General features: G+C 37.0%; 1 protein-coding gene and 1 long non-coding RNA gene across 5 annotated transcripts in view; one reads left to right on the top strand and one right to left on the bottom strand.

Annotated features, from left to right (window-relative positions):
* LOC119238766 (uncharacterized) overlaps positions 1–3277 on the top strand; it is a 40094-nt gene extending 36817 nt beyond the window's left edge. The window contains exons 4-5 of one of the 2 annotated variants that reach the window (XR_005123654.2): positions 2475–2529; positions 2878–3277. This is a non-coding gene — a long non-coding RNA (uncharacterized LOC119238766). The remainder of the gene's footprint in view (positions 1–2474; positions 2530–2877) is intronic. The other variant, XR_008550583.1, reaches the window with a different exon arrangement.
* RSPO2 (R-spondin 2) overlaps positions 1–22964 on the bottom strand; it is a 127963-nt gene that overhangs the window by 5783 nt on the left and 99216 nt on the right. The gene's annotated exons all lie outside the window — the stretch shown is intronic.

The raw sequence follows: 22964 nt of genomic DNA, 5'->3' as shown, positions 1-22964 counted from the left end.
TAGGTAAGAGTCTGATTAAGTGTTTTGAGAAAGACTTTCTAATGATAAATAAAATAAAAAAAAATTAGTAACTGACTACAAGATATACACAAACACAGAAATTGAGAAAAGCCACACTTATGACAAATGTGATTAACTGTAATTACCATTGTTATAGACGCCTAAAAAACCAGGATGGATTTTTAACTAAGTTTGTAATGCTCTAACTTGAAGTCTAGGCTTCCCTGTACTTATGAAATTTGCCATGGACTTGAGGATCACCCAAAGAGATTCAGTCATTCTTCAAAGCAGCTAAAACTGAGAGAAGAAGTATGTGTAACCACCAACCTAGTAAATTTTGTCATACTTCAGAAGACGTGCTGGAGGCAGAACATAAAAGGTTGCTTCCACAGAGAAAGTCACAAAGACTGAGTTGTGTAGACAATGAATAGCAATTGGGCTGTTTTTGTTTTTGGTTTTTCCCCCCTCATATGGGCAACTTGAGTTTGCCCAAGAATGAGTAGCAACAGAGATTTATTTATTCAGGAGTGATTGATGATTTGGAAAAATGCCAGCTGGTTCCTAAAATGTTTTAAAAGCTCATGTGAAAATAGACAAAAGAACTAAATACAATTCATAGAGGAAATACAAATAGCTAATAAATATATTTAAACAATTCAATTTCACAATTTAATCCATTAAGTAAAATGAGTTGCCACTGAAGAGTCTTAAAAATGAAACTACCTAAAGTATTAAAAAATATAACTTGACTCAGATCTAGCAGTTAATCCTAGGAAAATAATCCAAACTTGGAAGAGATTTATGAATAGACATGTTAACTATAATTCTGGGGAAAAAATGTAAATTACCTAAATATCACACCACAATTTTTAAAGACCAGATTTTATGATTACTGAAACAATAACGTGTTTTCAACTATGAATTGAAGTATTTTGTATTTTAAGGCCTTGGCAATTCAAGTTTTCCCAAGAGTACTACTTTTGCTTGTTTCTAAAGCTTATATTCATTTATGATAACAAAGTTTGTACAAAAGCATTTCTGCTGTGGTGGTAAGCAGATTCTTTAGTGGTCAATCACTGCTGAATTGAAGATATAAAAGCTTGAGAACTGACAGAAACATTTCAGACATTAGGAATTGATATTGGTTCATGAAATTATCTAGAAAGGAATCCATAGGTATGTATAAGCATGCTAGGCTTAACCACAATATATTCCATATAATCTGAGACAAACATTGTCTCCCTATCCATAATAGTTCAGAGGAGCAGATGTTCATGGTATTTACATCAGTTATAAATTAGATGAGAGCATGAGCTACAATGAATAAAGCAATGAACTTATTTTAGCTCTTTATTTTAATATAAACTCCCTAAATAGGCATTTTAGTACATCTATCTGGTATTTTAGAGGTAACGCCTTTTCCTCTTCAAACATTTCAGAGGTAGCTGACTTTTGAAAGGGCTCACAAATTTATCAATGGTCATTTGATAATTGTGATCAAATTTCCTTGCTACTTGCAAAAACATGGATGGAACTAGAAGGAATTATTTTAAGTGAAACAAGTCAAATAAGACAAATACAGGATAATTTCATCTGTAAAAATATACAGGAAAACAAAAGAGGAGCCAAGCCAGGCCAAATCTTAAAATCTGACTGCAGAATTGACACTACCAGAGGGTGAATAGACTATGGTGGAGAAGGTGTCTTGGGGATGAGTGAAGTAACACTTCTCAAGAAGCATAAGCCTGTACCTCTGAATCATATGTGGTGTTATATACCAACATTAAAATTTTAAAAATTAAAATTAAAAACAGTATCAACATAAATTCTAGCGAACCAAGCCAATAGATTTTAGCGTTAAAACAAGCCAACTACTAAGGGCACTGTACTGTGCATCTTGACTTTCAAATCATAAGCTGAAGAACTTCCAATCAGTCTCTTAGCCATTTCACCTTTATAAAAAATAATTTGTGGTTTAGAAGCATCTACATATAGTTTAAATCTAACTTAAGATGCAGTTGTTCTTACAAGGCTATTGTGGAGAATGAAAACCATCCAAAATCAAAATGAATTAACAAAATGCAATTCTCAAAATATACAAACAAAATCATTCAGAAAACTTAACTATGGATATTATGCTAATTTGTAACAATGAGTGCACCAGACCAATTCTGAGGTTGTATTACTGTTCTAGCTGTAAAAGCTTGCTATATTATTATTATCAAAGGAATAGCATGATATGACTTCCCTTGTCTTTGAGAACTCAGCTCTTCTGATAGAAGACATTTTATTAGGTGTGAAGTCTGTTACCTATTGGAAGGCCATTTGATTTGAAAATATTTCATGTAGCAAAATGATAAACATGAAGAAAAGCTAATATTTTATGAAACTTTATGAATTATGTCACCATAAGGGTTCCTGCACATATTTCAAAAGTTCCTCTTTCATAACTGAAGAAAATCATTGCTTTTCAGGGGTGTAACAGGACTTCTAAAGGGACAGGAAGCTCCTACCAGCTCATTTGAAACTGTAAGGACCACAAAAAAAAAATAATTTGGGTGTTTGGTTTTATTTCATATGATGTTGGTCACTTCAGTTTATTTGTTTAGCTGAGCTCTTAGATAACTCAAACCAAAACCAAAACCAAACCAAAACAACTTTAGGTTCATTGTAAAGGCCAGTGTTTCAGGGTAGTGGAGACTTAAATAATACTCCTCGTGGATGTCTTTGTGTGAAGAAAATACATAACTCTACCACAAGGGGGCAATAATTCACTTTTACCGTAAGATTGGTTTAAAAGGGGGGGGGTGGACTTTTGGGCTCTAACTTCTTAAATATTTTAACCCCAATTTGAAGACTTTTTTTCTCTCCTTCTAGACAAAGCTAACGTCTGTAATGGACTAAAGAGTACGTAGCAAGACCCACATGCAGCACAAGGAGAAATAATTGCACTGCTGTTAAGATGTTTGAGAGTAAAGGGGGCTAATGAGAAAAGATAAATATGCTATTCAAACAGTGATTTGGAGGGGGAAAAAAAATCCCACATCCATGTTGCCATTTTCTTGTGAGGAAGTTAACGAACTACCTTCAAAGAACAAGTCCTTCCCTTGGATCTCTTTTTATGAGTTGTAAAACTAAAAGTGACATTCACTATCTTCTGAGTGCAGGCAGACTTTATATCAAGAATAAAAGCTGTTTGTGAGGTGGTTATTCTCTTAACTTTTAGCAATATGCAATCTATAAGCTTTCGAAGGTAAATGAGGTGGTAGAAATTCTGATTGTGTACTATGTGCTGTGATTTATACATTCTCATTTACATGCATATTGTGAAAAAAATCTCATTTAATTGGATACTGCAAAAACTGTTCTGCCAGAATATTGTACAGTTACCCACCCTAAATTTACTCAACATAAACAAAATTTGCAGGAAACTCAGGCTCAAAACTGATCTTCAAAACTGAGTTAGAAAAAAAACTTCAGATTTTGCTGAGAAAATGATAAAACTGTTTTCATTTGATTAGGAACAGTGGGATAGCTAGCAAAGGATTTCAAGTTCCCTTTAGCTGACTTATTACTACAATAGAAGGCACCTTTTAAGATAATTCTATTAGAATAAGAGGATTTAATACCTTTTTCTTGGTCCCTAATCAATAACCATTAACTAAAGGGGAGAAAGTCCATGAAATGATATTTAGAACAATCATTTGGCAAACATTTATTTAATTTGGATTCAACACAATTTCTATGGAATTGGAAGACACACATAAGTGAGAAAGACATTAGGAATTGTTTCTAGATGGAAGCTATGTTACAATATTTCTTCTCAATCCAAGCCTACAGCTCACCTTAGAGGAAGGCCTTCCACAAAGATACTCAACACAGGGTAGTATAAGAAAGCGCAGGTTCCATGCAGCATCAAAACTACATTCCTTCCCGAATGTGTTCCTGAAGCTCTATGGACCCCCTCACTAAAAAATTTACCACCTCAGTTTTTATTTTATGTTTGGTTGTTTAGCATGTCATGAACAATTGCCAACAGCTACAATTTAATACCAATGTGGCCATGCAGTCCAGCCTAGATAGAATGTTTCCAAAAATGAAGTCACAGATATTCACTCAAACTTCTCTCAATCAACTAAGGAAGCAAGAACAACATGCAGACTAGATCTAAACACTGAATGTGATCAGGAACCAAAGTTACATGGTCTTTGTCATTCATCCTAATAAGCTCTGCTCTTCCTGGCTGCCTCTGTCACCTCTTCCCTCCGGTTCAGCTTACACATGGTCCCCGAAGGGATCCTGGGCCTGAGTAAACCCTGGGACCTTTCAACTCCCCTCCCTCATACCAGAGCTTCAGTTTCTTTTGCCTTCATTGCATATTCCCATGAGGGAAATTCAACATGCCTTGCTCTACAAGCTAAACCAGAGTCCTGGATGCCTGGGCATCCCAAGACTGGGTCTCACCCAGGTCTAGCCTGAAGGGGGTCACATGACACTAGATTGGGCAGACATCTAGAATACATACAGAGATCATGAGCTCATGATCATCGTTCTTGGAAGCTAGAGATCTTGGACCAGTTACTTTTTCTAAAGCTTCTTTTCAAAGCTGATATCAATGGTGCCCACCTCAACATGGTGGGGACAAGGGGCAGGGGGGGAGGTATAGAAAATGTGTGCCAAGTTTCAGATACAATACCCAGCACAGAAATGCTAAAGAAGTTACAGCACCATATGAGGGGCCTCACATGTATTATTTCTAACTTTTACAACAACCCGCAAGGTAAGCATTATTTCCTTTTTGCCGATGAGGAAATAGGTTTAGAGAAGTTAAGTAAATAGCTCAAAATCACATAGCTCGGCGGTGATTCAAACCAACATCTGGAAGATTCTAAAACCTGTATTCTTTCCACTCTACTCATTGGATCCCTTGTGCCCAGCAAAATGTCTTTGATCTCATAATCATTTCAGTGGCTGCTGAATAAACAATAAGTACTAGGCTGAAGAAAGGCACCTGGTCCCCCACAATATCAGGGTTCCCTTGGGCCATATTAGTTCCCCCATGGACCTGGACTACAACCTCTATTGTTCACATTTATTATTCCCTGGGGTTAAGGTACTCAAAGTCTCGGTTTCCAGGGGTCACACAACACATTTACCATTTTCAACTCAGTATCAACAGTGCACCCTGTGGCAAAACACAAGGGAAGAAAACACAGGATGTCTCTTTCCATCTGGGAATTAAAAGGCCAGGCTTGTGATTCAAAAAGCCAGTAGATATACCATATAGAGTAGAATCACCCAGGGAGCATTTTAAAAAAAGAAAAAAGAAAAAGTTCTCTAATCATACCTTGATTCTTGAATGAAATCCTCAGAGGGGGATATCCAGAATTGTTTTTAAGATCCAAAGGTAGTTCAGTGCAAAGCTAAGAGTACATGCAAGTCTGTAGCCAAGATCTCAGCTAAAAGACTGAGCAAGAGAAAGGACTTTGGATCAGGGTGAAGAAGGAAATGCTAGAAAGCTTCAAAAGAAATGGCAACCTCCCTCCCAAATGAGCTGAGAAATAGTTTCCAAATTGTGAAATGAAGCAAGTCTCTTTTGGCCTGCTTCTGTTTGTGGTAATACCCCAAGAAGCAGCAGCGAAGACCTAGCTGCACCCATGTGCACACCTAAGAGGATCCCTTATCTTCACGCTAAACCCAAGGAGTGGCAAATCATTCATTTCTCTACAAGCTTGCTTTCTCTTCAGCGTATCTCGATTCTTTCAATTAAATTCTGTTTTGAAAGACAGTCTCCTAGGTTTGCAGAAATTCTAAAGATATGGATAAAATAAAGGAAAAAATGTAGATAAAACATTTAGGCTATTATCAGATTTGGGGCTTCCTGACTAGGACATAGAGCTGACACTTCAACAGTCAGGCAGGAAAAGTACCCCTCAGCACAGGTGACAAATACCAGATGTATTAAATAAAATGTGGCTAGCTGTATTACAGAAAGAAGAGACTACGTAGTGTAAGCCTTTTGTGTGTGTGCTTTCAGGAAAGTGCTATCTACATGTTTAATTATTAAATCATCGTCATCATCACCCTCCTGTTGTAGGCTTCAGTTTATGCTAGCCATCAAGTGTTACACATAGGTTAACTAATTTCATCCTGAAAACATTCTCTATGAAATAGGTACTTTCTTTTTACTTTTCAGAAGAGGAAACTAAGAATGAGGGAAATTTGTAACTTACTATGACACAACCAGTAAGTGGTAAAGTTTGGGTTTGAACTCAAGCAGTCTGGTTCCAAAGCTTACCCTCTCATCCATTATGCTATACTTTCTCTCATCACCTTATAGTATAACAAATGATCTCCTTAGGGAGGAGAGAGTTCAGTGAGAGTTAGTCTTCCCTTCAATCATAGACTCTCACAAACCCGTGAACTCATGTTCCAGCTAATGGCTGCATATTTAAAATCATAAACTGGAAGTTGGTTTGATGCAAGACCAGGATGATCAAAGGTATTTTTCTTTGTTATTCTTGCAGGACAAGGAAGGTAAACAAATAGTTGCCAAAGTAAATAGTCTCTAACTACAAATAAAGACCAGACAAGTGTGTTAGTCACCGCAGACTTTTTGTCCACGACCCAAGTAATAGGAATGGAATTCAAATAAGAGAAATATTTGACAAGGGACTCTAAAGAACATAGTAAACACACCTCGTGGTTACTAGAGGCATCAGATTTCTAAGGTTTTGAAAAGTCCTCACCCTTTTTAGGTGATCTGGAATTCTAATATGAAAAGAGTAGAATGTGGCTAATTACTTTTTAAAAACATCTCAATATTTAATAAAATGGGTTTATTTCCCCTTGCCTAAAAATATTTCATTCTCCATAAAGTGCATGCTGTTAATCATATAATGAAACTGAAAGCAAAGGAAGTTTCTACCCATGTGCACACACACGTATACACAAAGATTATCTGTAATGCGTTCCCCCACACATTGCTTATTGTCCTGGTTAAGTCATCATGTCCTTATCATTTGTTTTTAGCTTAAGTTTTAAAGGAAACCATGACAAACCAAAAACTTACAAATAGTTATGGAAACAACCCGAAGCACCCAAAGATGATGAGTAGATTAAGAAGATACAGTTGTATATACACAATGGAATACCACTCAGCAATAAAGATAAACTTTTGCCATTTGCAACAACATGGAGGGACCTGCAGGCGATCATGGCTAGGCAAAATGAGCCAGAAGGAGAGAGACAAATACCACATGGTTTCATTTATATGTGAACTGCCACAGCATCAAGATGCCAGTAGCATCTTCAATGACAGAAGTGATTTCCTGGGACTATTTTCATAACAAACTTTGCAGTTTCATTCTGGGTCTACCATACTATGAAGAAAAAGCAAGCTAACCCTGTGGAAACACTATGCAGATAGAAGCTATCCAGCTAACATCAGCTGTTAGAGTCCGTCAGCCCCCGAGCCAAACATGGGTGTAAGGAGCTGTCACATAGATCCATCTTCAGCAGTCAACAGACAGAACAGAATGAGTGCCCCCAACAGGGAGCCTCCCAGATGCAATTTGTCATTTTTCTCAAATACAGGTAGAATTATACAAAGTTCTTGATTTTAAGCTACTAAGTTTTAGAATGTTATGTCGCAATAGATAACCAGAATATGCACAACTCTAATTGAGCAATTACGGAGGTAAAAGTGAAATGCAGTACATATCCTCTTGCTTGTACTTACACTCTATTTAAATGTTTTTGCTAGCAAGGGCATGTAAACAGATTATGATTCATAAATTTCGAGAAAAAATGTTTGCAAATTATAATAGCAACTATTGTAATAGTAACAATTCAGGTAGATATCTTCACTGGATTATAGGATTATAAAGATCATGCTCAGCGAAATAAGCCAGAAAGAAAAAGAAAAATACCGGATGGTCTCACTCATAGCAGGAATCTAGAAAACTTAAATAAGGGACTAGGAAAATGAAAAACTATAAGAAAGTGAAAATCAAAATCAACAAAAAACTATGAACCAGAGACACTCTGTGGGGGGTAGAGGGCGGGAGGGGAGGGATTGGGGTCAAAATAAGGGGGTTGCAATTGTATGGGGATTATAAAAATAAAATTTATTATAAAAAATTAAAAAAAAATAGTTACATTCTTTATCTTTCAAGTTTAGTTAATATCCCACTACTTTTTGACACAAAAAGTTAGAAGTCTGAGAATGGCTTGATTTTGCATTTTCCTATGGATGCTTGTAGAATTTTCTCTTTACCATTTTAATTTTTTTTTTTTTTGGCTAATCTATTTATTTGTAGGTCTTTTTCATATCTTGAGTTCTTTAGCTCTATCAACCCAGGCCATTTTTCAACTCAACTTTTCTGACAGTAACTCTTATTTTTCTATCAATATATTCATCAATTTGTCCTTTCTTATAAAATTCTGTTAGTTTCGCAAGTATTAGCTTTCCTATTTGCAAATGAACAGTTCTGTTCTTGACACTCACCAATGAACATTTGACTACTCTATTTAGATTTCCTTCCTTCAATTCTTTATCTCATCTGACTTCTCTTAATCTGATCATTTATCCTTTTATCTCAGTCTATTCATAACTGTCTTTTAAGCTATTTATGAATAATATGTTTTCCCTACTCCTATTGAAGTCAAACTTTCCTCTTAAAATTTTTCTATTCTTATAATGTCAGGAGTCTGAACTTTGCTAAGTTTTAGAATGATTTATCTCTTATTCTGCAGTAACTTACAAATTTTTCATGTTTTTTTAATTAAAAAAAGTGAAAGTTTACTCAGATGAATTGTGAAACTGCCTTTGGACCCTCTCTGCCCATATAGAGTATTAATTTAATTCCATGTTCTGCTTACCACATGAATTGCACTTGATTTGCCCATCCTTTAACTTAATCTAATGTTTAAATAATTTTCTCTGCCTGTGACTATGCTGAACTAAAATGGAACTTTTTCTTAGCTAGTGTCTGGATTTTTGAACACCAAAGGGAAATATATTAAATTGTAATCATTAAGAATCATTCCCATTAGAGGTTTTTTTCCCATCATCCCTTTGCCTTATAATGCTTAAGGGAACTACATTTTCCAGGACACGGTGTAACACCTATTTCTTAAGCATTTGTTTTCTGGGAGTTAATGAACATAGGGAGGAAGAACAATACCAATAGGCTTTAGAGAGAGAGATGTAATAAAGAGAAATCTGGCTTCATGGAGAGTTTATCCTTGTCATTAGACGCACAAGGCCTGAAACCAGACAGTCTAGACTCAAATTCCGGATCCATTACCTAACTTGCTCAAACCGCACAGCTAGTATTATTTCTATGCCTCTATTCCTCCATCTAGAAATTCAAAATAACACACATCCTATACAATTGTTGCATTAATTAATTATAGTATAATATCTGGGATATTGTAATTATTCACATTTACTTGAAATTATTCTGATGTTGTTATAAAGCAGACCATGCAAAAAAAAAGAATATTTATCCAGCTTACTAAATAATGTAGACCTTTCATTTCTAACCCAAGGCCAGTCAGTTGGGAAAGAAGAAAACTATTTCTATCTTTCAGATAGACACAGTCATCAGTTATAAAATGTATATGACCCTCTACTGTGTTTTTTAATATTGTCCGTCTTTTAGTTGAACTTTTGGATTCTGATGACAAGTTACCTGTTGATTTTAGTTTATAGTATTATATATTCAATTTTAGTTTATGGTATTATACTTCCATTACAAGCATTTTAGAGAGAAGAGGGGTGGTAGTAAGGGCAAAGCCATCCAGATACCATTCTAAACCAATGGTATCTAGATTAATCCAAGTATGTTCAAATACATTGTATTAGAAAGAAAATGTACAACTAACATTTATCTGACTGAGAATAGCTCCCAAGTTCAGTTCTGTTTTGTTTATAACAATAGCTAATAATCAAATTCTAAGTCTCCTGACTAATCAGAATTATTGAATGTGGATTAAAAAAAAAAATCACCATACTGGAAAGGACTTTGAGGTCTCATCTATTCTACCTATTTTCACTAAAATATGTCTATATCCACTTATTTTGGCAAAAGTATTTTAGAACCCCAAGAGAATATTTAAGTGTCTTAATAATCTTAAGTACCAAGGAATTCTTGATTACTTGAACTCCAAACCCTCTTCTGTGGTTACTTAAGTAGTTTCTCAGAGAGGGGAAAATAGTTGGCCACCAGGTTTCATATACTTTGTGTTCCTTAAACCTTTTTTCCAGTGTATAGTTAACAGATGTACTGCTTAGCTGACAAAGTTTGCACAAACAATTAGCTCTGTATAAACAGATACTGCCTAGTCTTTTGAAATGTCATATTTATTTTAAACACGAGACTAAAAATTAAGTATCATCAAATTATATAAAGAGTTCAGCACTGCTTCCAGCCTAACCTTTTTATTCCCTTTACTAAAGGTGCTTACATTATATAAAAACAACAAAACTGGGAGAAATGTCATTCCAAATTTTTATGTGTGGAAAATTTTAAAGTGGTGAGTTCCTAAAGTGGATATATTCCAACAATCATCTTAGTTCAGCAAAGCAATATAGCATAGAGGTTAAAAATGTGTTCTTTGGAGACCTCGATTCTCAGTTTAGATCGCAGGTCTCCCAATTTAACTTAGCAAAAGCTTCACAGCTAGTACTTTTCTAAGCAGCAGTTAGCTTCTTATCTGTAAAATGAGAAGCAATAACGAGAAACAATAGTTCTTATCAGATAATGTTGGTGTTATTCTTAAGAAAAAAAAAACGGGGGTCTCCCTGGTGGCACAAGGGTTAAGGCACAACCTATAAAGCTATCCGCAGCCACTGCAGCACGAGTTTGATTCCTGGCCAGGGAGCAACGCACGTGGCACAGCAGACCTCTCCTGTCTCGCCCGCTGCTCCCCTCAGCAGTGTACTTCGGTCAGTCTGCCTGTTCTGTTGCCCACTCTGTCTCTGGTGAATCTGCTCACCTCCCCCACCGCAGCTGGCCTGTACCCCAGCTCTTGTATGTATAAATATTTTTAAAAAAGAAAAAAATTAAAGCTTTAATCCAAGTCATGGCACATGTAAAGCACTGAAGATAGGTTAGTGGTGATGGTGATAGTGTTGGAAATGGTGTTAATGTCAGTGGCACTGATGATAATGGGGAACAACAAAGACTATCACAGAGGCCAAAAGAGCAAGACTGGATCTTCCCAGCCTTCCCTGAGCCAACCGCATGAAACAATCTATCTCCACGCCAAACCAGAGAGTGGTTTGACCCCATGCCTCGACACTACCATAAACGTAGGTCAAGTCATTGCTGGCCCAGCTCAGTCATGCCAGAGACTGTTAGATTTCTGACTTATATGTGAAGCTGTTCTTCCCATCTCTGATGGATAGTAACTGCTGGCATGGATTAGATTTACTTTTTCTCTTCTGACTTAAACAGCTTCACAAAAGTAATTTTTCTTTGTTTTGAGAGGCTGAGTAACACTACAGAAGTACTCATGTCCAACAAATGAGGCTCACACAACAAAAGGAAAACATCCAAAGGAAAACAAATGTGTAGAAGAGATAAATTCATTTCAGGGTGGATGTTTACCAAAAAGAAATTACTTCCACAGTTCTCTCAGTTGGGGACCAATGGCAAGTTACATGCCCCCTGTTTAGCAGCTGAAAATCAGCCAGATCCTGTGGCTTGGCGCTCTCACAAGCTTTAAATACACGAACTCACAGAACAGCACCCAAGTAAGCAAATAACGAGCAAACTGCTCTCAGCTAAGAATAGAGAGAAGACAGAAATTTTTCAATAGCTACAAGCTTGAAGAGATTATACAGATAAATGGGCTCAATTTTTACTAAAAAACATTCAATTTACAGAACCTCTGAAGGACAATGTAAAATTATCTCCCTCCTCCTGTCCCCCTCTACAACTACTGAGGGTAACTTAGAGCAGTTTAAATTAGGAAACTTAGAACAGTTCTAAATATATTTCATCTTTTCAATAACTGCTTTGCCTTATATTTTTTTCTGCCTACTCACATAGTTTCCCCACTATGAAGAGACAAGCAAAACAATTTTATCTGTGCTATTAATTCTAATTTTTAAGTAGCCATAGGAAAACGTCTGCTGAAGAGGAAATATGTTGCCAGTGGGAATTGCAAGGCCCTAATTCAACTACAGCATTCATAGAAGCGATCTGTGTATCTATTTTCCTACCTATGTTAAGCCTTCTGGATGATTCTGATGCTCTCCATGGTTTGGGAATCACTTCTTTAGCTCAGTACCATTAAAACTGCTTTATCTATATTCTTTTTTATTGTTTACATTTTAAAAGGATAGGTTTGTTAGAAAAGCACAAAGAAAAAGAGGCACCGTCCTAGTCACAAATGGGCAGTCGAGCTGCTACCTCTATTCTTTAAATGCTCATGTCATCACCATTGTTAGTTAACATTAGTATGTGCCCGGGCACTATGCCAAGCTGCGTGTACTATATGCACTGCCTTATACAGTATCCATTACAACTTTTGAGGTATGATAATTTTCCCAATGAGGTAAGTCTCATAATTTTGCAGATGGGGAAACTACGGGTAGGTAAAGTTAACTGCAAAAGTAACAAAACTACAAAGTCAAAGAACCAGAGTATGAACTCCAGAGCTTTTATACTTATACTAGGCTAGATTAACTATATATATGGTCCATATTGACTATATATAAGATAAGGAAGATTTAGAAATAAAGTAAGCATGGAATATAGGATACTAGGTTTTAAACAATGACAATAAAGACTTCAAACTTCAGTCCCCATTTGCAGTACTATCCCACTGCCCCCCAGTTCTGAGCCAGCAAAGCTCCTTCAATGGATGAGGAGCAATGGAAGAATACTGTAAGTCAGCTCAAGCATCTGAATTAATAATCACCCTGCATTATACTGTGTTGCCCCTAGGATTTTTCATGAGATGCAGCAGCTTTCTGAACCACAAAGTTGAAAAACAAATACCAGTGCACTAAAATTAGATAGTCTTGGTTTTGTAATGGTTTGAAAGTATGTTGCTTCATCCTTAAATAAGTCATCTAACTCATGATGGGTACTCAATAAAACCATGTTAAATATACAACTATGATCTCACACTTGGAGGAACGAAATTGTTGTCCAAAGGACACATGTGCCATCCCCCAGATCAACAGCAGAGTCAAGCACCAGGGTTGACCCCGTGGCCAGACACTTGGCTTGGCCACCAAGTGTCATTTTCATCCCATGACTCTACGATATGGTTCAAATTCTTACTTAGCTAATTGACAGGCTAAGCTCCCAAGTAAGATTTTACAAACCAATTTGTTTCTCATCATTTAGGCAGCTGTTTTAACCAAACTCTGCTAATTTGTTTTAGGGCATACATAAAACCTAGCATTCCTTTACCCAGACTGGAAGCATCATAGCACTTTGCCAGTGAATAAAAAACTTTAGATGACTCCATAAAAATCTGTGACACAAAACTAAGCTAATTACAAGACACAAATTTAAGGTTTAAACAACTTAATAATTCTTAATATTGCATAAAAATTGATACCAACAATGGACAAGAGTTACTTTGTATAAACTAGCTCTCTCAAATTAATGCTATTTCCTTTATAGTGAAAAGAAATGTTACTATAAAGTGGGTCTTTATTCTTCACATGTCTTCCAAACCATAGCTTTGCAATACTTATGACTCCAAGATAGCCAAAGTCCAGTAATGCCCTTGGTAATTTGAGATCTGCAGTACACTTTTGACACAAGCCTCTTTTATTTTCCCTGTAAATGCTGTCCAAACACATGAATGTTATCACTCCACATTACTTTATGTTTGGATGCTTGGAGCTCACAAAATTAACTGAATCATTTGTTTGTATCAAGCCACAGAAACAAATATTGTAGTGAAAATAGAAAAATAAAATCAAGAAAAATATAAAATGTGCAAAAGTTCAATTGTACAAAACTAGGAGCTAACAATTAACATGAAGCCAGCAGTTGGCTGAAAATTTCAAGTGAGGTGCCCACACTAACACAATAAATAAATGCAGCATATTTATAAAACCTGTATCACTAAATAATAATTGACCTAGAAATTTCAGTAACATTTTAAAAAGTGCCTATTTATTTGCATCAAGGTAATACTTAGATGAAATAAAAGATTCCATCGCTACCTACTAAATTCTAGAGTTTCTCTTCAAAATGAGAACAGAAAAAAGCAGTCAAGAGACCAATAAATAGTCAAGATGGGCCAAGAGGAGGAGGAACAAGACTAAATGTAAAAGGGGGAGCAAGCAACAGGTTGTTGCAGTGAAATCCAGGGGGACTGGAGACCAAATGGATATGGGAAATCAGGGTAACAGAGGAGTTTGGATGAATTCCAGGTTGTGGCCTGAGTGGGGAGATGATGCCAGCCTCTGAATAGGACATAGGGGGTAGAAGAGCCTATTTGAAAGGATGATTAGAAGTCATCTTAGATATTCTGAATTTGAAGTAAAGTTGGAATAAACATGTAGAAATGTTGTCAGGGACTGGGGTTATAAAGGCACTATGAGGGAGTTGGTGGAGAGAAGAGGAGAAAAATATTTTAAAGAAGGTTCTACCATAAAAGAAGTGGAGAAGGGCTAAGACACCAGTGTTCCTCAGTCTTCAAAGAAACCTTGAAAGCATAAGGTTTGTTCCATGAGAAAATATGAGTAGCTAACTTTTCAAGATAGGCAGATAGGAAGATGGGGTATTTTATATCAACTGCCTGCCATTAGAGGAAGACATCATCTTCTAAGAACAGTTATGATTAGGAAAAACTTCTGTGTTGAGTGAAAAAGATAGAAGAGAGAGCATAAGTAACGGGAGCCACAAACTGCAGAGACTGAGGACATCTGTCCATGTGTTCTGTAATTTCCTCAACCTTAGACTGAATCAGGTTTGGGAGATTCTGAAGTTCTACAGAAGAGGTTAAATAAAGAACTTGCAAGGGAGTAGAGCAAGGAGTGCAGATGCTTCGACTCGATTTCAAATGGGTGGCTCAAGGGACAAACCTCCCTCCACCTCCAGAACACCAAAGCTCCAGCCTGTGTCCCTAAGCCCGACTGTGGTGTTCAATCACAGAAAGACCAGCGCCATGATACAGACTTGTCATGAACACTGACTAAGGGGGCCTTCACTTACACACACATACCCTGCTCTGATTGGATGTAGTTTAATTGACCCACTTACCAACAATATGAAAAATCGGTGGAAAAATAATTCCAGTACTACAACCTAGTCCATGTATGTATCGGATGTGCTATAAAAGTAAATATAAGCTTACCTCAACTTTGATTTTAAAAAATTGGCCATATGAAATATAATTTATTAAAATTATCTGTTCTCTTTCACTTACTTGTATAATCATAAAGATGTTGGTCTCAAGTTAATCACCCATTTGAAATATGTATTTTTTCTGTTAAAAATGTTTTAAGTAACACCACATTAACAACTCTAAAGATGTTGAAAGCTATGAGCAGATTTCTGGGGGAACACATATGCCAAGTTTTACCTCAGAGGAATATTTTTAAATTCATTTTCAAGAAACAATTTTTCAAAAGATGTGACTATGTCCCTAATTTATTAGTGAGCATCACTCAAAACTTGGAAAGCTTAGGGGCCACCCTGGTGGTGCGGGCAGTTGAGTGCCGCACTGTGAAGCTGTCCACAGCATCTGCAGCACGGATTCAATCCCAGCCGGCCAGCAAGAATCCCACATGGCGCAGCAGACCTCTCCTGTCTTGCCCGCTGCTCCCCTCAGCAGTGTATTTCGTCAGTCTGCCTATTCTGCTCCCTGCTCTGTCTCTGGTGAATCCTCACCCTCCCACGCAACTGGCCTGTACCCCCAGTAATTGTATAAAAATAAATAAATCGTTAAAAAAAAAAAAAACTTAGAAAGCTTAGAAGAACAGATGCTAAGACTATCATTGTACAGCAAAACAGGTTAAAATTTGGCATTTTTAGTATAACTTGGTACACATTTCAACCCATCTAAAAGTTAAAGACCCTGCACTTGGACTTGATAATCTAAAGTATCTCCCTGTGACAATTTCAAAACTCTTTGCCACTGTGGAAGTCTTGGACCCTCATCTGAAAGATAAAATTGCCACATAATTTTTCAGTGTCTTTTTTCCCTAAACTTTTAAAGGAATGCATATGTTCCTTGCTTCTCGTGAGCATTATTAAACAATAAACAATAAATAGAACTGAAAACAGATGAAGTGTTTTTAAAAACATATGTTTAAAATGTAAAAGGTTCTGGCAAGATGTGGTTAAGGCTGATGCTCACACTTTGTTGACAGCACAACAGTATACAAAAAATTCTTTGAGAAGATCTTTTGCAACATAATTGTTGGCAAAAAATAATTTATATTTTTGTTGGAGGACTTTGGATGTTTTGGTGGTGGGTGTGGTATGGTAACATACATTTGAGGAGGTGTGAGCCTACACCTCTGAGTCATATATAATGGTGTAAGCCAATGTCCTCTCAACAAAAGAAAAACTTTAAATAACTGAAAAAGTGGAAAATTTGAGGCAAAAAATGTACATTTTGATACAGTCATCCTACAATTCAGTCTATTCTAATGAATAATCTAAACTACAGAACACAATCTTCATAATAATAATTACAAAAATACTTTCTTATAAAATAACTGGAGTATTTGGGGAATTACAATACTAAAAATGTTACCGCTACAGGTTTTTTTTAAACTATAGAAAGAAGCCCTCCCTGGTGGCACAAGGGGTTAAGACGCAACCTAAAAAGCTATCAGTAGCCACTGCAGCATGAGTTCGATTCCCGGCCAGGGAGCTACCCACATAGCACAGCAGACCTCTCCTGAGTCGCCCATTGCACCTTCAGCAGTGTATTTCAGTAGATCTTCCTGTTCTGTTCCCCACTATGTCTCTGGTGAATCCTCTCACCCCCACAGTGCTGTTCTTGTATGCATAAATAAAATCTTTTGAAAAAATAAACTATAGAACAAATAAGAGGGTCTCCCTGGTGGCTCGGGGATTAAAGTCAGCACTCTCAAGCTATTGCCAGCCACTGCAGCACACGTTCGATCCCCGGCCAGAGAGGTGACCCACATAGCACAGTAGACTTCGCCTGTCTCACTGCTGCTCCCTTCAACAGTGTATTTCAGTAGATCCACCTGTTCTGCTCCCCACTCTGTCTCTGGTGAATCCTCTCAGCCCCCGTACCTGTGGCCTATGCCCCAGTTCTTGTATGCATAAATAAATAATCTTAAAAAAGAAGAAAGAAAGTATAAGGGAAAACATCCTTGTTTATTCAGATAGTCGCTGACAACCCAGGTCAGAAAACACTGATGATGGCGGGGCTATGACCATCCTTCCTACCACAAGCCATGGTTCCACTACTAAAAGCCAGTCATTAGTAATAGTTTGGTGACTTCCCATTTATTTTCCTGTTCAAATACATTTGCTGCATATTTTAAATTGGCTAATTTTTAAGACTATGAATGCTATTGATTTTTTCCATCTTGATCTTTTGTTCCAGAAACTTGCGGAGAAAAGCAACACTCCCCAAATGCAGGAAAATCGTAAGTGCTCAACTCTATAAGTATGAAAGAAAAAAGATCATAGACTTACTGCATGAAAATCAGCTTCTCATTTCCTTACAATAAATATAGGTAAATGCAGTATGTGTAATATATATGAAAGTATTGTATGTACACATTTATATAATAATCAGACTTGAATATGTATAAAAATGTCTGAATACACAGAAGTTATTGTGTATTACTGTACATCTTTAATTTTAAGACTTGTTAAAAAATATATCTTAATAATCCAACAATAACCATTCTGAAATAAAGCTCAAAATTGATCTAATCCAGATATTCACTTTTGATTTTTGTAATCTCATGACTTCCTACTGAGTCTGGCTTTGGAAGGTATCTTTCTCCCCCTGGAAGAGTAGTCAAAATTTGGGGAAACCATGATCAGGTTTCCAGATATGGTATTAGTGGCAAATGTCCAAGCAAGTAGGAAAAGTAACCCAGATGGGAAAATTGGAAGAAACAAACCATGGAGCTGCCACAAAAAGCACTCCATAGCTGGTAAAGGAAGGACCTAGGTTTACCTGTGTACCAGGAGGGACTAGGAATCTGAAACAATACTATTCCTTCCTGGAAGCTCTGAAAACATTAAAATATATCCACATATGACCCAACAGTCCTAAAGAATGCAAACAAACTAACTTGAAGGGATATACACACTCCTATGTTCACTGCAGATCAATTCACAATTATTCAAGTTGTGGAAACAACCTAAGTGCCCAAGGACAGATGAGGAGACAAAGAAGAGATACTGTACATATGCAGTGGAATACTACTCAGCTATAAAGATGAAATCTTGCTATTTGGGACAGCACAGATGGAACTGGAAGGGATTGTGCTAAGGAAATAAGTCAGAAGAAGAAAGACAAATACTATGCTATTTTACCTGTATGTGGAATATAGAAAACTAAGCAAAGGAAGGAACAGGCAAAAACAAACAAGAAACACCTGAAATCTGACTGCAGAACTGGAGTCCAGAAAGGGACAATGGAAGGTTGGTGGAAGTAAAGGTGGGAGGGGACCTTTGGATATGGAGGAGGATCTGGGGACATGGTGGGCCTGGTGTGATAACATACCTTTGTAAAAGTGTGAACCTATATCCCTAAATCATATACAGTGTTGCAAACCAACATTACTTCAATAAATGTAATTTTAAAAAATAATAAACCAACAAACCTGCAAGGTAGCTTCAATAATCTGTCCTCACTTTAAAGAAAATAAAAACTATCAGATATATATAAGACCAAATAGCTAATGACTGACAACCCTGGAGAGACCATTTGAGGACTGGCTAACTGTTCTCTCTAACCCTTACTGTTCTGTCTCCCATCATTTGAGGGCTAGAAAAACATAAACAATTGGAATAGGTGGCTGGTGGTAGAGCCCCAGCTTGTGGTGCTGAGGCTGGAACAAGTTGGCATGAACTGGAGATACCAGGTCATCAATATGGGGAAGGCAGTTCACAGGTCAGGCACCAAAGTATTTACCCTAGATATCTAATTTGCAATTCTATATTATAACTGTTCCTTAAAATTATTCCTACTAAGTCCTTTCACAACTCTGTATTTTACCAAGTGGATTTGATCCCTATTACAGGGAGAGGGCTTCTTCTGTATTTTCAACAGATGAGTTAAGAAAATACAGATTTTGCAGAGAGAGAGAGAGAGACGGGGGGGTAAATGAATTAATGAATTATATATATAAAGACTGATATTTCTTATATATCTGATTAAAATCATGACCCTATCTACAATAGAATCCTTGAAATGAAATTGCAGTATAGTAAAACTGTATCAGACCAACACTCATAAAAATTTAATGTCCTTTACATTTAAATTTCAATTAAGAAGAGATGAAACATTTAATAGAGTCAAGAGTTTCATAGCCACGGAAGAATATTTTAGTTTTGCTGTATGTCATGGCACATTCATATTTTGCATGTGTTTACAGAAAGTCTAAATTCAGAGCTTGAAAAATACAGAAGAAATTAAAATTAACCCAGAAGTGTTCAAAGTTCTTTATCCTTGTAATAATGTACAACTTTCCTCCATTTTCCTTAGCAAATGCTCCCTAAAATCCATTACCTTAACCTTGCATTTATGAATTCCTGCAGAATTACTGAACATATTGAAATGAAAGGTTTTCTTTTCAAAATACACAATTTCTATCACAACACTATCAGCACAAAAGGTCATTTATTAAAGATATAATATCCCACCTACTTAGTGAAAATAAATAAACAATAAAACAGACCATAAGTCCCAACCCATCAGCCAAATGGATTAAAAATTGGGTGGCTCACCTGATTGTGGCTGTCGAAATGTGAAAAGAATTTGGAAGCTAAACACAAAGTTTAGGTTGAGTAAAAAAGGAGTCACTCCCAAGAGGCATATGACCTCTGAGGAGACAGGTGACAGATGTGCCTATGGACCAAAATAAAATAAAGATCTGGCTAACCAAGCTGAGAAGGAATTTAAACACAAAAGCTCATGTTAGCACATGTTGGTGCCAAATGTATCCTGAAATCTCTCAGAGTAAAGCATTTTGATGAAATCAGGCAGTAAATGATAGAAGTGAAATAAAGACCCTCTGAACTCTACCTCTGACCACAGACCACAAATGCTGCCCACATTTTGCCACAACACAGACTGACATTGTACTCTGCAACAGATTTGAGGTGTTGCTGTTATTGTATTTTTAATGACTGGTAGGAATCCTAACAAAGCCTTGAATCAGCACAAACTACATTCTGGAGCTCTCTCCAGGAGTGAAATCAGGTGTCAGGAAAGACTAATGTGTCCACAGAAGACGAGGAAAGGGACCATGGGGGACGGAAACATGTTTGCGAGCAAAAATAAGATTATAACTCGCTTGTTATTAACACTGGCCAAGCCTAAACAGTTTTTTTTTTTCTTCCAGTTATTATTGAGTCATATGGCCACCGGCAGGAACTGTTATCACTTCATTTTCTGCAGAATGTTTCAGAAACTTGAAACCTCCCACACTTTCCCCATGTGAATACTCAGGATTTTTAAACAACCATGAAGTGTTTGTTTCCAAAATTGAATACATTTGATGACTGGGTAGCTGATCAATCACAAACTGTTTAGCAGGGAGAGTAGAGGAGAAAGAACTGAAAAAGTTACTAGAATAAAGGGCACATGGGCCAGATCTCTAGACCAGTCATTCAATGAATTCAATCAACATTAGTATGAAGGCAGCGTTGATTATAACTTTTCCTCTGTTTTGCTGTTCAGTCGCTCAAAATGGAGCACATTTGCAAAAGGACAGCCTGAAATGCTGAAAGTAGAGAAGCGACATCTCAAACAATTTGTTGTCACCTGCTGGGTTTTGCTCACCCTCACAAAGCATCTCCTTAACAGGAACATGAGGTGAAGGGTGCCAACAAAGTTAACCACCAGACATTTTGCCTATATTCTACCAACACCACAAATGAACCACCTAGATTTCAAAGTCTAGTGTGTGCTAGCAGTTTAATAGTAAAATGAATCCCTGATTTTTCTTAGAATGTTTTACAAATGAGACAACTATCTTAGGTGTTTCCTGAACAGTACCTCTTCTAAAAAATGGCAGCTAAACAGCCTCCCCTGGTGGTGCAAGCACTGTGAAGCGGTCCACAGCCTTTGCAGTGCCGCCTGTCTCAGAGCAACCTACATGGTGAGCAGACGTATCCTGTCTTGCCTGCTGCTCCCCTCAGCAGTGTATTTCGTCAGTCTGCATGTTCTGTTTCCCACTCTGTCTCTGGTGAATCCTCTCACCCTCCCGCGCATGTAGACTGTACCCTGGTTCTTGTATAAATAAATGAATAAATCTTAATAAATAAATTTTAAGCAAAGGTGTTAAAAATATTTTTTAAAAAATGGCAGCTAAAGCTTTAAGGCTATCTTAAATACCAGTGGATCCAAACTAATGTGTTAGTGAAAAAAGTGGAACACAGCTCCCTTAAAATTATAACTACCCTAGAAACTTTTGATTATGCTGTTGTAACATCATTTTCCCTTTCATCTACAAACAGTTCATGAGGACTCCTGCCCTTTGTCACCCAACTGGCTGAAGAAAGCTTTGTCCAAAGTGGATTTCCTCTCCTGCCAGTTCATTCCTTCCTGTGCTTTGGGCTAGTTTTTAAATTTTCACAGAGGTGGTCATTTCTGCTTAAGCAGCTGAAGTGTTGGGTTTTGCTAAAAGGAACTCAAAATGTAAAACATCAGGTTTCATAGTTACAGCCCAGTTAAGTCTGTTTTATAACAGATGCTAGCCAGAAATGCAAATTATTTCTACAAAGTTCTAATCCCATTATCAATCCCTTGAGACACACCCCCTTACCCTTCGTCTCTCCCCTGGCTATGGTTCTACATTTTTATTGCATGTTTTAAAAAAGAAAAACACTAGTAAAGCTACCCTAGGTTCTGGTTTAAGAGTCCCAAGAGATGACCCTGAGGTGTGGATTTGAGTTGCTTTCTAATTAAAAAGTCAGAGGGTCTGTTTCTCCCAGTGTCTGTGCAATGGATGCTTCGCTCATAGCTTATTGGCCTGCAGCCATTTAGCACCTGCCTCAATGAATCCTGTCCTGAGATAGGGTCCAGGAAGCAATGGAGAGCCAGGATATCAAAAAAAGGACTTATATACTTTAAATATATATACATTTTATAAAAATATAAGGAAATAGGGCCTCCCCGGTGGTGCAGTGGTTGAGCCCTGAGTTGCAAAGCTGCCCGCAGCCTCTGCAGCACCAGTTCAATCCCTGGCCGCCGGGCGAGAGTCCCACATGGTGTGCAGATCTCTCCTGACACCCGCTGCTCCCCTCAGCAGTGTACTTCATCAGTCTGCCTGTTCTGCTCCCTGCTCTGACTCTGGTGAATTCTCTCACCCTCCCATGCTTCTGACTGTACCCAGTGCTTGTATAAATAAATAAATAAATAAATCTTTAAAAAAAAAAAATATATGGAAATATATTTTTGAAATGTTGGAAATTTAAAGAGTACAAGTGCAATTTTCAAGGAAATGTCATTATAGAAAAAGCAATTTGAACAAATAAGAATCCAATATATTGAACTGTCTTAACTATTGATGAAAAACACCAATCATAAGCCTGATCTGATAAAGTTGTTTTTTGTTTTTTTTTTTTTTGAGAATGGCTTAATATACCTGAACTTCTCAAGCAACCAGCATCAAAATTTTTCTATGATGACTGTATTTCCTGCTGTTGGCATTTGATTGTTGCTTTAATTTCAGTTGTAGTAATTTAAAGGTTTTCAAAATTAAATCACTTCATCACAGTTCATAGTTTGTAAAAATACCTATTATAATG

This window comes from Talpa occidentalis, unplaced genomic scaffold, assembly GCF_014898055.3.
Source record: "Talpa occidentalis isolate TD23 unplaced genomic scaffold, MPIMG_talOcc4v2.1, whole genome shotgun sequence".
Lineage (NCBI taxonomy): Eukaryota > Metazoa > Chordata > Mammalia > Eulipotyphla > Talpidae > Talpa > Talpa occidentalis.
Note: the sequence above shows the minus strand (reverse complement) of the source record. Positions and strands in the feature narration are given on the sequence as shown.